This window comes from Cebus imitator, unplaced genomic scaffold (genome assembly GCF_001604975.1).
Source record: "Cebus imitator isolate Cc_AM_T3 unplaced genomic scaffold, Cebus_imitator-1.0 Scaffold442, whole genome shotgun sequence".
NCBI classification, from domain to species: Eukaryota; Metazoa; Chordata; class Mammalia; order Primates; family Cebidae; genus Cebus; species Cebus imitator.
Genome location: NW_016107757.1, coordinates 18,956 through 29,735, shown reverse-complemented (window position 1 = coordinate 29,735; position 10,780 = coordinate 18,956). Strand labels below are relative to the sequence as shown.

Below are 10,780 nucleotides of genomic sequence, written 5' to 3'. Positions count from 1 at the left end.
TGCTGTTTTATGTGGGCTCTCTCTCTGTCTCTCTCTCTAGCTCTCTTGCTGCCCCCTGTCCCCCACCTTGTCCATTCTCTGCTTGCTGGTATTACTTTATGCTAACTATTCTCCTCGGACTTCATTGTACCCTCTTACGCCAGCCGTTCAAGTGAGGGGCTCTGGAGAGATCATAACAGTGATAACAATGGAGTAAACATTTCCAGGTACAGTGATTTTTTTGTATGCTCTGTATTTCTTAGGCAGGATGATGTAGAAGATAATTGCACAGATGTGGAAAGAGATGTTTCTCTCTATGTGAGGCCTTTAAATCCAGAACAATTAATTTCTTCCCTTCTTACAACCCCATAATATCACTTGACTCTGGAATTTCCTATTTCCTTTTATTTTCTCCATTTTTTTTCCATCTGTCTCTCCTACGAATGTGTTTTACATGAAATAATGTATTGGGTTTTATCTTTTGTTGCAGCAGACCTGAAAATCCCAGTAATAACCACAGACACATGTACCATCTGGTCAGCATCAGGGCTGTCAGGGCCAAGTGCAGTTCACACTTCTTTCTTTAGCTCACAAACTACTGTAGCTCGCCTGTTCCGTTTTTTTTTAAATTTTTTTAAATAATGTTCAGTTTTGTGCCATACTCTTCCTCAACCCCCAGCCTGCTGCCTCCACACAGCATAACACTCTAATCTGGTCAGACTGTGGGTTATAGGATGTTCCCTGGTCTTGGAATAGAGGCCATAGGCATACAACATGCCTTTATCTGCCTTGCTCAGACTCAGCATCCCTCTCTGTCTTGAGAGGTCCAGCCTTCCACAAAGTAGATTGGTAAACCTATGTTGGCTGAAGTCACCCTGCATTACTACTTTCTTCCATCCCTGAACTTAGACCAGTTAATTTTGAAGTCTAGTTCCTCCATGTCTTAACCTTTTTTCAGTAATTGATCTTTTAAATTAATTTTCTTTTCAAATTATTTTTGGTCACCTAAGAGGACCCTGAAGCTATAGAGAAAGATTAGTGCCAAAAGTTTAATGCGTGAAATACATCCTGTGCTTGGTTATTATGGGATTGAATGCCAAAAGGAACGGGAGGGAAGAGACTAGAAACACATTTCAAGCCTCACCTCTTTTCTCCTATTCTTTCTTTACCTTCCCTGGCCTGTGCTTTCCTGCCAGACCTTTGCTATGTATTTCTTCATCTTGAGTTCTCAAGGGAAAAAACAAAAGTACTCATTTTTTCTGTTTATTTCAGGAAAAAATTGAAGGTAGATAATGTCTGCAAATCTTCAGGAAGAAATTTGTTTGCATCTAAATCTGAGTCTGCAGTTTTTGGTAGCCTGTCATTGCTCAGGGATAGCACTAAGGCTCTCTTCAGACCCAAAAGGGCAGGATATATGAATCGATAAAACTAGAGGCATAATTGAATCATCTGAGGATTTTTTTTTTCCACTAGAAAAAAAGCTTCCTATAACTTGGATTAAAATTCAAAATGGGATTGCAGTCATTGTTAATTGCCCAACTCATAGCAGTTTTTCCTTGCTGAGAGAACACTGATGTTTAAGAAAGTTACATGCCTAGCCCTAGGGCTGAATCATGATTGTTCTAGGCCTTTTGTGTCATTCCTTTCTTCTTGTCCAGATACTTTTGCAACCAGTAACATGGTCATGGCTGACTGCAGCCTCAGTATCCCAGGCTGAAATAATCCTTCCACCTCAGCTTCCCTAGTAGCTTGGGACTACAGGAACATGCCACCATGCCCAACTAATTATTATTTTTTTAAATAGAGACGGGGTCTCACTGTGTTGCCTAGGCTGGTTTTGAACTCGGGCTAAAGCAGTTCTTCCTCCTCAGCCTCCCAGAGTGCTCCGATTATAGGCGTGAGCCACTGTGCCTGGCCTTATAAGTATCATTTTTAAAACATCAGTTTATTAACTATGTAGGAATAAATCTGAAAAGAGCCTGCAAAACAAAACACCCTTTAAACATGTTTAAGTAGATAAGATACCTGAAATTCTGGATTTTTTCAGTCACTTTGTTATTATTCCATGGCAGCCAAGTAATCCTTAACTTCAGTTGGATGAAATAAACTTTCTAAATCCAGCTTCATTGCAGATTCCAACTTCTAGGTTATCTTCAGTCATTTGCCTTTTAACAGTTTCCTTTAGGGTTAAGATGGCTATATGAATGGCATCTTACGTTTCAGATCTTCATTGTATATTCTCTCAAAGACAGTTTTCCCATTCACACAGTTCTTTCACATTGCTGTGGCATTAAAAGAAAGCTCCCAATGGATCTGCCTGAATAAATAGGCCCACAACCACAAATAAGTAGAAAGACTCCAAATGGACAAATACCACCTGATTGAGTATATTCTTGCATCTCAGGAGCTCATTTCTGTAGCAGCTGAGTTGTGGGAATGGGCTTTTGGTAAACAAGATAGTATTGCGGAGCTAGCTTTTGAACTCTATGCACAAGCACTCTGTAGTCTGCACCCATGCCAGTGTATACCAAACCTGTATGTTTGGTAATTGGTTCCACTCTGTATACACGTTGCTCATCATTTAGAATAGATTTCTGCTCGTCTCAGTTGCTAATACCATGCCATTGGTTGCTTTAATTCCCGCTGAAAGGGCTCTCCAACTAAAGCAGCCAAAGTCTATTCAATGTGGACAAATTTACTAGGCAGACTCAATGTAGTCAGTGAAAAGCTGTAACTATGTTCCTCCATCTTTATCCAGATAACCCTTTTCTCATCTTTTATCTCTGTCTTAGTGCAGCAGTTTGCTGATACCCCTAATAAAGCACATTTCATTTGATTCTGATTAGCTAGGTATTCACCTGTTGCTCTTTCAGGTTGTGGTATGTATATTTGAAGAGCAAAGACCACAGCTTATCCTCCATCTGAGTATATGTCAGGCCTTTATATAGGGAGTGGCGTTGGGATGGGAGGTGGTGTTCTCAGCAGCTGCCTGGTGGATGCCTGCTAACTTTATAGAGTCTGCAGACCAAAAATTTGCACTTATTTGTCCCTATAAAAGCCTGGAATATATTATTCTTATAAATGATTTTGTAAATATTGCAGGAAATTGGCTTCTACTACTATTCTAGCAGCTATTGAAGCCAGTTTGGCTTCAGGTCCTAGACAAATGATTTGTCATCTGTTTCATTTGTTTGGTTTTTTTTTCCTGACAGAGCTGGAATTCTGGATTGTTCCCACTTTAAAAACTTTTAAATCCAAACCAGAAGTAGACAGGGCAGCATACAAGGCTCCCACTTTCCGTTTGGTTTCATGGAGTGAAGAATCAAAGGCAGTTTGCCCAGAATTACATTTTACATCTGGCTTTTCAGTGGCATCTTATGGAAAAAAATTATTGTTCTTTTCTTGTTTTTCTGTAACAGATAAGGACCTAGCTATTTGAGAGAGGAAAAGTGTTGGAATTACTCCTTTTCAATATAGGTATACTCATTTTTAGAGGAAAAAGAAACAAATATTAGCAGATCAAATTCAGCATTGGGTATTCAGAGACATAAAGATGGCAACAATAGAAACTAGGAACTACTGAGGAGGAGGAAGAGAGAGGGGCAAGGATCCAAACTGTTAGGTACTGTGCTCAGTGCCTGGGTGATGGGACCATTCATACTCCAAACTTCAGCATGTTACAATAATATACCGACGTAACAAACCTGAACAAACATGCACCCCCTGAATCTAAAATAAAAGTTGAAAAAATATTAAATAAATAATTGAACACAAATTATTTCTGTGACATCATCTCAGCATTACCTCGTATTAACTGAGAGTTTCTAAAATGTGCCCAATTTGGGGATAAGAATAATTGAACTAACTTAATTTAACTTCCAGCAAGAGTGCATTAAAAAGTGTGGTAATTTACCCAAGATAATAATACTGGAATTTGAACTCAGAGCTGTAAGAGTTGAAAGTTTAAGTAGCATCTTTATTCACTTTGCTTAAAATTAATTATAAAACATTGAAATAAAAAACTAAAAAACCTTGCCTCCCAAAATGGTTGATGTTTACTTTCAGCTTAACTTAAAAGAATAGGAACAAGATTTACCTTTTCATCTGAAACAACTAGCATACTGGACAATACTATATGTAATAAAATAATAGACACTGGTCATGAAGCAGTGAAGAGCAACAAGCCTGAAAGAAGGAACACAAATGAGTTTTATGATTGCCCTAACTGATATCTGGAGATAGATTACAGATTGCAGCCAAAGGAAAGAGAACTAAGAAATCAGAGATTTCTCTGAATTGAGCCAACAGAAGTGGGAGTCCAGAGAGGCCAAAGTAGATGGAGTTCATAAGGCAGAGCAAAAAAGAGGAGAGAGCTGCACAGAAAGAAGTCCTGCATATCTAAAGAAGGTCCCCCTTGAGACAAGCTGAGTACTTTGACGTGTGGGAAAATTACCAAGACTGGAGAAAGAACCACCTGAAAGCAGCAGAGGGAGCCATCATTGGAGTTCACACAAGGAAGTGAGTAGTTTGTGTTCCTGCTAACCAGGGTAGGACAATTCATTTTTCAAAGGGCACTAGATCGAGCAGTCAGGAAAATACAGTCTCTTAGGGGAGCAAAATTAACTCTAGACTGGTCTCATCTTACCTGTTGAAGTTTAAAAGCCTCAAACGGTTTCCAAATAACTATCTCCTAGAACAAAGTACAAAAAAAACCCTGAAGAATACAGCCTGCAAGAGGAAGAAAGAAGTGATAGAAATAGACTCAGAAATGACACAAATAGTAGAATAACTGCAAGAATATCATAGCTCTATGCCATACGGTCAAGAAAGTAGTTTAACATATTAAGTAGAGATTTAGAAGATATAAAAGGGACCAGAAAATAACTTGTAAGCGATGAAAATACAATGGATTTTTTTAAAAACCTTTTTGTTATTTTTAAATCAATTTAAAAGATAATTGATTGCTTTAAGCAAAAATAGTAACAGTTTATAGTGGAGTTTATAACATGTTGAAATAAAACAGTCACGCAAAGTTCAGGATGCAGCAAATGGAATTATACCATTGTAAGTTTCTTATGAGCTATGAAGTAAGTACGTTCATTACATGGAGGAAAACTGCATTAAGTTAAAGATGCATAATATAAGCCCTAAAGTAATTTATTTCCCCCCACAAATAAAATTATAGCTGATAAGCTAACAAAGGAAATACAGTGGACTCGTTAAAAACAATTTAGTTAATAGAAAAGAAGGAAGAAAAAGGAAGTAAAGGGAGAACAAGGGGACAAAAACAGATGGGACAAAAAATATTTGGAAAATCCCCAAGTACTCAGAAATGACACGATTCTAATGAAGAAATGAAAATAAGGCCAGGCACGGTGGCTGACACCTGTAATCCCAGCACTTTGGGAGGCCAAGGAGGGTGGATCATTTGAGGTCAAGAGTTCAAGACCAGACTGACCAATATGGTGAAACCCTGTCTCTACTAAAAATACAAAAAAATGAGCTGGGCATGGCGGTGGGCACCTGTAATCCCAGCTGCTTAGGAGGCTGAGGCATGAAAATGACCTGAACCCAGGAGACAGAGGTTGTAGTGAGCTGAGATCATGCCACTGCACCCCAGCCTGGGGTGACAGAGTGAGACCCTGCCCCCCACCATATAAATTAAAAAGTAGATTGACCAGATTGAGAATAAAAGTATGATATATTGACATTTTTGATACAAATAATGCAATCTTTAACTTTTCTTAAAGGAAAAGGAGGTAATAATGGTAAAATCAGGCGTCGAAGAAAATGGAAAAACCATGGAGAAAAGTTAATAAAACCACAAGTTTGTTCTTTGAGAAAAATCAATAAAATTGATAAACTTCTAGCCAATAAAATTGATAAACCTCTAGGGGAAAAAAAAGAAGGCATAGGAATATTAGGAATAAAGAGAGGTGACATCACTACAGCTTCTTCAGAAATTAAAAGTATAATCAGGTACCACTGAAAACAACTTTATGCCAAAAAATTTTGCAACTTTGATGAAATGGACAGGTACCTTATAAGATGCTACAGTGGTTTGAATGTGTCCTCCAAAGTTCATGTGTTGGCAATTTGATCCGCAATGCAGAAATGTTGGGCGGTGGCACCTTAAAGAGGTGTTTACATCATGAGAAACGTGTCTTTATAAATGGATTAATGCCATTATTGCAGGAATGATTTTGTTATCATGGGAGGGAATCTATAAAAAGACAATTTTGGCATCTTCTTGTTTTCTCTTGCCCTCTTTTGCCCTTCTGCCATGGATTGTCACAACAAGAAGGCCCTCACCAGATGCTAGCACATCAGTCTTGGATTTCCCAGCCTCCAGAACCGTGAGCCAATAAATTCCCATTTGTTATAAATTACCCAGTCTTTGTATTTTGTTATAGCAGCACCAAACAGCCTAAGACATACACAAACTAACAAAGCTCATGCAAGAACTAGATAATTGAACAACACTGTGTTTAAGTAAATGATACTTTTAGTTAAACAACATGTTTTTTGCTTAGTCAAATAAAACTCTAGGCCAAGCTGGGTTCACTGATGCGTTCTATAAAACATCTAAGGAAAAAGAAATACATCAATTCTACACACTATTTCAGAAAATAATGAGGAGAGAAGACCTCTCCTCTCATTGTCTAAGGCCAGAATTTATCTGAAACCAAAACCAGGCAAGGAAGTTACAAGAAAATAAAACTAAAGCCCAACATCTGTCCTGAACATAAAGACAAAAATTTTTAATGAAATTTTAGCAAACCGAACAATAAATAAAAAGGGTAATATAACATAACCAAGTGAGGTTATCTTAGGAAGTCAAGGTTAGAAATCAATCAATTGAAAAATCAATCATAGCAATCCATTATATTTACAAAAAAACAAAACACAGTATGATTATCTCATTAAAATCAGTAAATGCATATGGTGCAACTTAAATTCATTTCTCATAACTTTCAGCAAACTAGGAATAGAAGGGAATTTCCTCAAATGAGGAATATAAAAGATTTTCTAATAAAGGGCATCAACAAAAACTCCGTAGCTAATGTCGTACTTAACTGTGAAAGACCAAATGCTTTTCCTCTAAGATTATAAACAAGGCAAGAATGCCTGCATTTTCCACTATTTAACATTATACTAGAGGTTCTAGTCATTGCAGTAAGACTTAAAGAAGGAATCAACCCATTCAAATTGGAAAGCAAGAAGTAATTCTGCCTTCATTTAATTTTTAAATTTTTATTATTAATTTTTTGAGTCTCCCTCTCATGCAGGCTGGAGTGCAGTGGTGCAATCACAGCTCACTGCAGCATCGACCTTCCAGGCTCAAACGATCTTCCTGCCTCAGCCTCCCAAGTACCGAGTAGGTGGGACTACAGGTTTGTGCCACTACACCCAGCTCTGTGTGTGTGTGTGTGTGTGTGTGTGTGTGTGTGTGTGTGTAATCTGTCTCTCTCAATATGTGTGTGTGTAATATATATATATATATATATACACACACAGATATATTCTCTCTATATATATAAATATCTCTCTCTCTCTCTCTCTTTCTCTCTCTATACACACACATATATTGAGAGAGAGAGACAGATTCCCACTGTGTTGCCTAGGCTGGTTTTGAATTCCTGGGCTCAAGTGATCCTCACACCTTGGCCTCCCAAAGTGCTGGGATTACAGGTGTGAGCCACCATGCCTGGCATAATTCTGCCTTTAAAGGCAGACAACATGATCATCTACTTAGAAAATTCAATGAAATATACAAAACTATTAGAATTGATGAATGAATTTTGCAAGATGATTCTAAAATGTATATGGAAATGGAAAAGGTATAAAATAGCCAAAATTACTTCATAAAAGAACAAAGTTAAGGGACTTATGTTAACTAATTTGAAGACTTATTCTAAAACTATCATAAGCAAGACATTTTAGTATTGGTGTAAAGATAGACAGATAGATAAATGGAACATCGTAGTGACTTAAGAAATCAACTCAGACATATTTGGTTAACTGATTTTTGGCAAAGGTGCAACGATAATTAAGAATAATCTTTTAAACACATGCTGGAAGAAATGGCTAGGCATTTTATTTAAAAAAGGAAATAAAAATGGGAAAAAGAATATTAGCTTCTGCAAATTATTAGAAAACTAACTTACACCGTATACATAAATTCAATTAAAATGTATCGTTTTGAGACCTAAATGTAACATGTAAAATTATAAAATTTCTGGAAGAAAAGAAAAGAGAAAATATTTATGATCTTCATTTAGGTAAAGATTTTTTTTTTAGATATGACACCAAAAATACAGTCCATAAAAGAAAATTTTAATAAGTTGGAGTGCCTCGAAACATAGAGCTTTGGTTTCCTCAAAAGACAAGATTAAGAGAATGAAAAGACAACTTACATACTGGTAGAAAATATTGCAAATCACTGTCCAGTAGAGAGCTTTATTTGCAATATATAAAGAACCGATGAAACTCAATAGGAAGATTGACTTCTGGCATAACAGCATGAAGAGTTCTATTGATAATCTTCCCCAGTAAAACTGGTGAAGATTACTTTTTCCATCTCTGCTGCTTGAAAGAGAAAAATATTAGTAGAATCTCCAACGATTTAAAGTCTCTGGAAATGGTCCTGAGGACAAACAGCAAATTAAGAAACATCTCTTTTAGAAAATTGAGTAAGAAAGGTGAGATTCTGTGGTATTTGAACAAGACTGCCTCCACCCTCACCCCTCACAGCTCGGCAAGGTAGTGACTCCACTCTAGACAAGTGCAGCCAAGAACACAAGGTTGTTTCCCTCTTTAGCTTCCAATCGGAGGCTTTTTTTTTCCAGGAGAGACAGGACTTTAGCAACTCTCATCCCGCCCCTTGTTGCCTGTTGCTGAGGTTAAATCCCAGGTGAATGTGACTGAGAGGTGGAAGCTCCCCTGTTCTACCCAACTCTTACACTTGGAATGGAGGTTCTACCTTGGGCGTAGCATACAGAGAATATCAGAGAATATTGGGCCCTTATTGAGGTGGTAGTTCCATGCCAGAAGAGGAAAGCTAAGAGGACCAAACTACAGCTCCTTCCTATTCCCACTGAATTTTCAGCACTTAGTATGTGATAATGACTTAGAGAGAAGCTTGCCATTTTCCTTACTCTCTAGCTCCAAAGTCAGGGAAAGATGGAAAGGAGCCCTACCAGGACCACTCTCACCCCAAGGTGACTGCAGGCATATCCAAAGCTGACCATCCTGAAGAGCAGTATCAGAGGCTGGACACTGTAGGGGAGAAACAGACTTCACTAAAATAATTTAGTCACTAGACAACCAGATAAGCAGCAACAAGACTGAGAATGGGGTATTCAGTATCTAGAGTTGCTACAGTATATTATCTAAAATATTCAGTTTCCACCAAAAATTTTTTTGAGTCATGTGAGGAAACAGGAAAGTGTTTCCTTTGCACTGGAAAAAACAAAACCATAAAAATAACCAGGCAACAGAAACTGCCCATGAGAGTGGTCAGATGTTGGCTTTAATAGGAAATTATTTTAAAGTAACCATTATAAATATGTTCACAGAATTAAAGAAAAGCCTGACTAAAAAAGGTAAAGGAAGGTATAGTGACAATGTTGCATCAAATAGAGAATAACAATAAAGACAGATATTTTAATGGAAATTCTGGAGTTTAAAGTACAATAACTAAAAAGTAAAAATTTATTAGAAGGGCTTGACAATAGGTTTGAATTGGCAGAAGAAAGAATTTCTGAGCTTAAGGATAGGTCAATAGAGATTATTTGTTCCTGAACAGCAAAAAAGAATGAAGAAAAGTAAACAGAACTTTAGAGAAAGATAAGTACACCAATATACATGTAATGTGAGTACCAGGAAGGGAGGGGAGAGAAGGAGGGGGGAAAGGTCAGGAGAAAAAATACTGAAAGAAATAATGGATGAAAACTGTGCCAATTTATTGAAAACCAATAACCCACACATGCAGGAAACTCAGTGTACTCCAAGTTAGGTAAACACAAAGAGAGCCGTAGATAAACAGATTATAGGAAAAATGTGGAAAAATCCAAGACAGTTAATTTTGAAAGAAGAGAAAAATAATATATCACTTTCAAAGGAACCTCAAAGATTAACAGCTGACTTCCTAGCAGAAACAATGAAGGCCAGAAGGCAGTGGTATAAGTCAATGTGCTCAAAACCCAATAATAAGAAAAACAATCTGACTTTTAAAATGGGCAAAATATTTGAACACATTTTACATGAGAAGATACATGGATAGCAGATAAGCACATTAAATGCTGCTTTATATCATTGAAAATTAAAACCAGTTGCAGATTAAATGTCAATTAAAACCAGAATGAGATACCACTGTACACTCACTAAAATGACTAACTACAAAACTGTCTTTGCTAACTGCAGCAAGGATGTGGAGAAGCTTAACTGTCATATACTAAGGGGCATGTAGATGAGAGCAACCTAACTGAAAATAATTTGTTCATCTCTGAAAAAGCTAAACATACAGTAGCATATGATTCAGGCATTTCAATCACAGCCATAGCTACCCAAGAGAAATGAAAGTCTCATATATGAATGTTCACAGCAGCTTTATTTGTAATAGCCAAAAAGTTGAAAGAACCTAAATGTATTTCAGTAGGTAAATGGATAAACAAATTTTGTATATCATATAATAAAACACTTTGCAGAAATGAATGAATCAGTGACATGTAACATGCTAATTGTTTCTAAAACCTTTTATTGTGAAATATACATATAAAAAATTATTCACCAAAATCAA

The 10,780-nt window shown here is 37.0% G+C and overlaps 1 pseudogene; it reads right to left on the bottom strand.

The window, feature by feature from the left end:
• Positions 1-2,037: 2,037 nt before the first annotated feature.
• On the bottom strand, positions 2,038-2,727 carry LOC108290728 (annotated as a pseudogene).
• Positions 2,728-10,780: the final 8,053 nt, after the last annotated feature.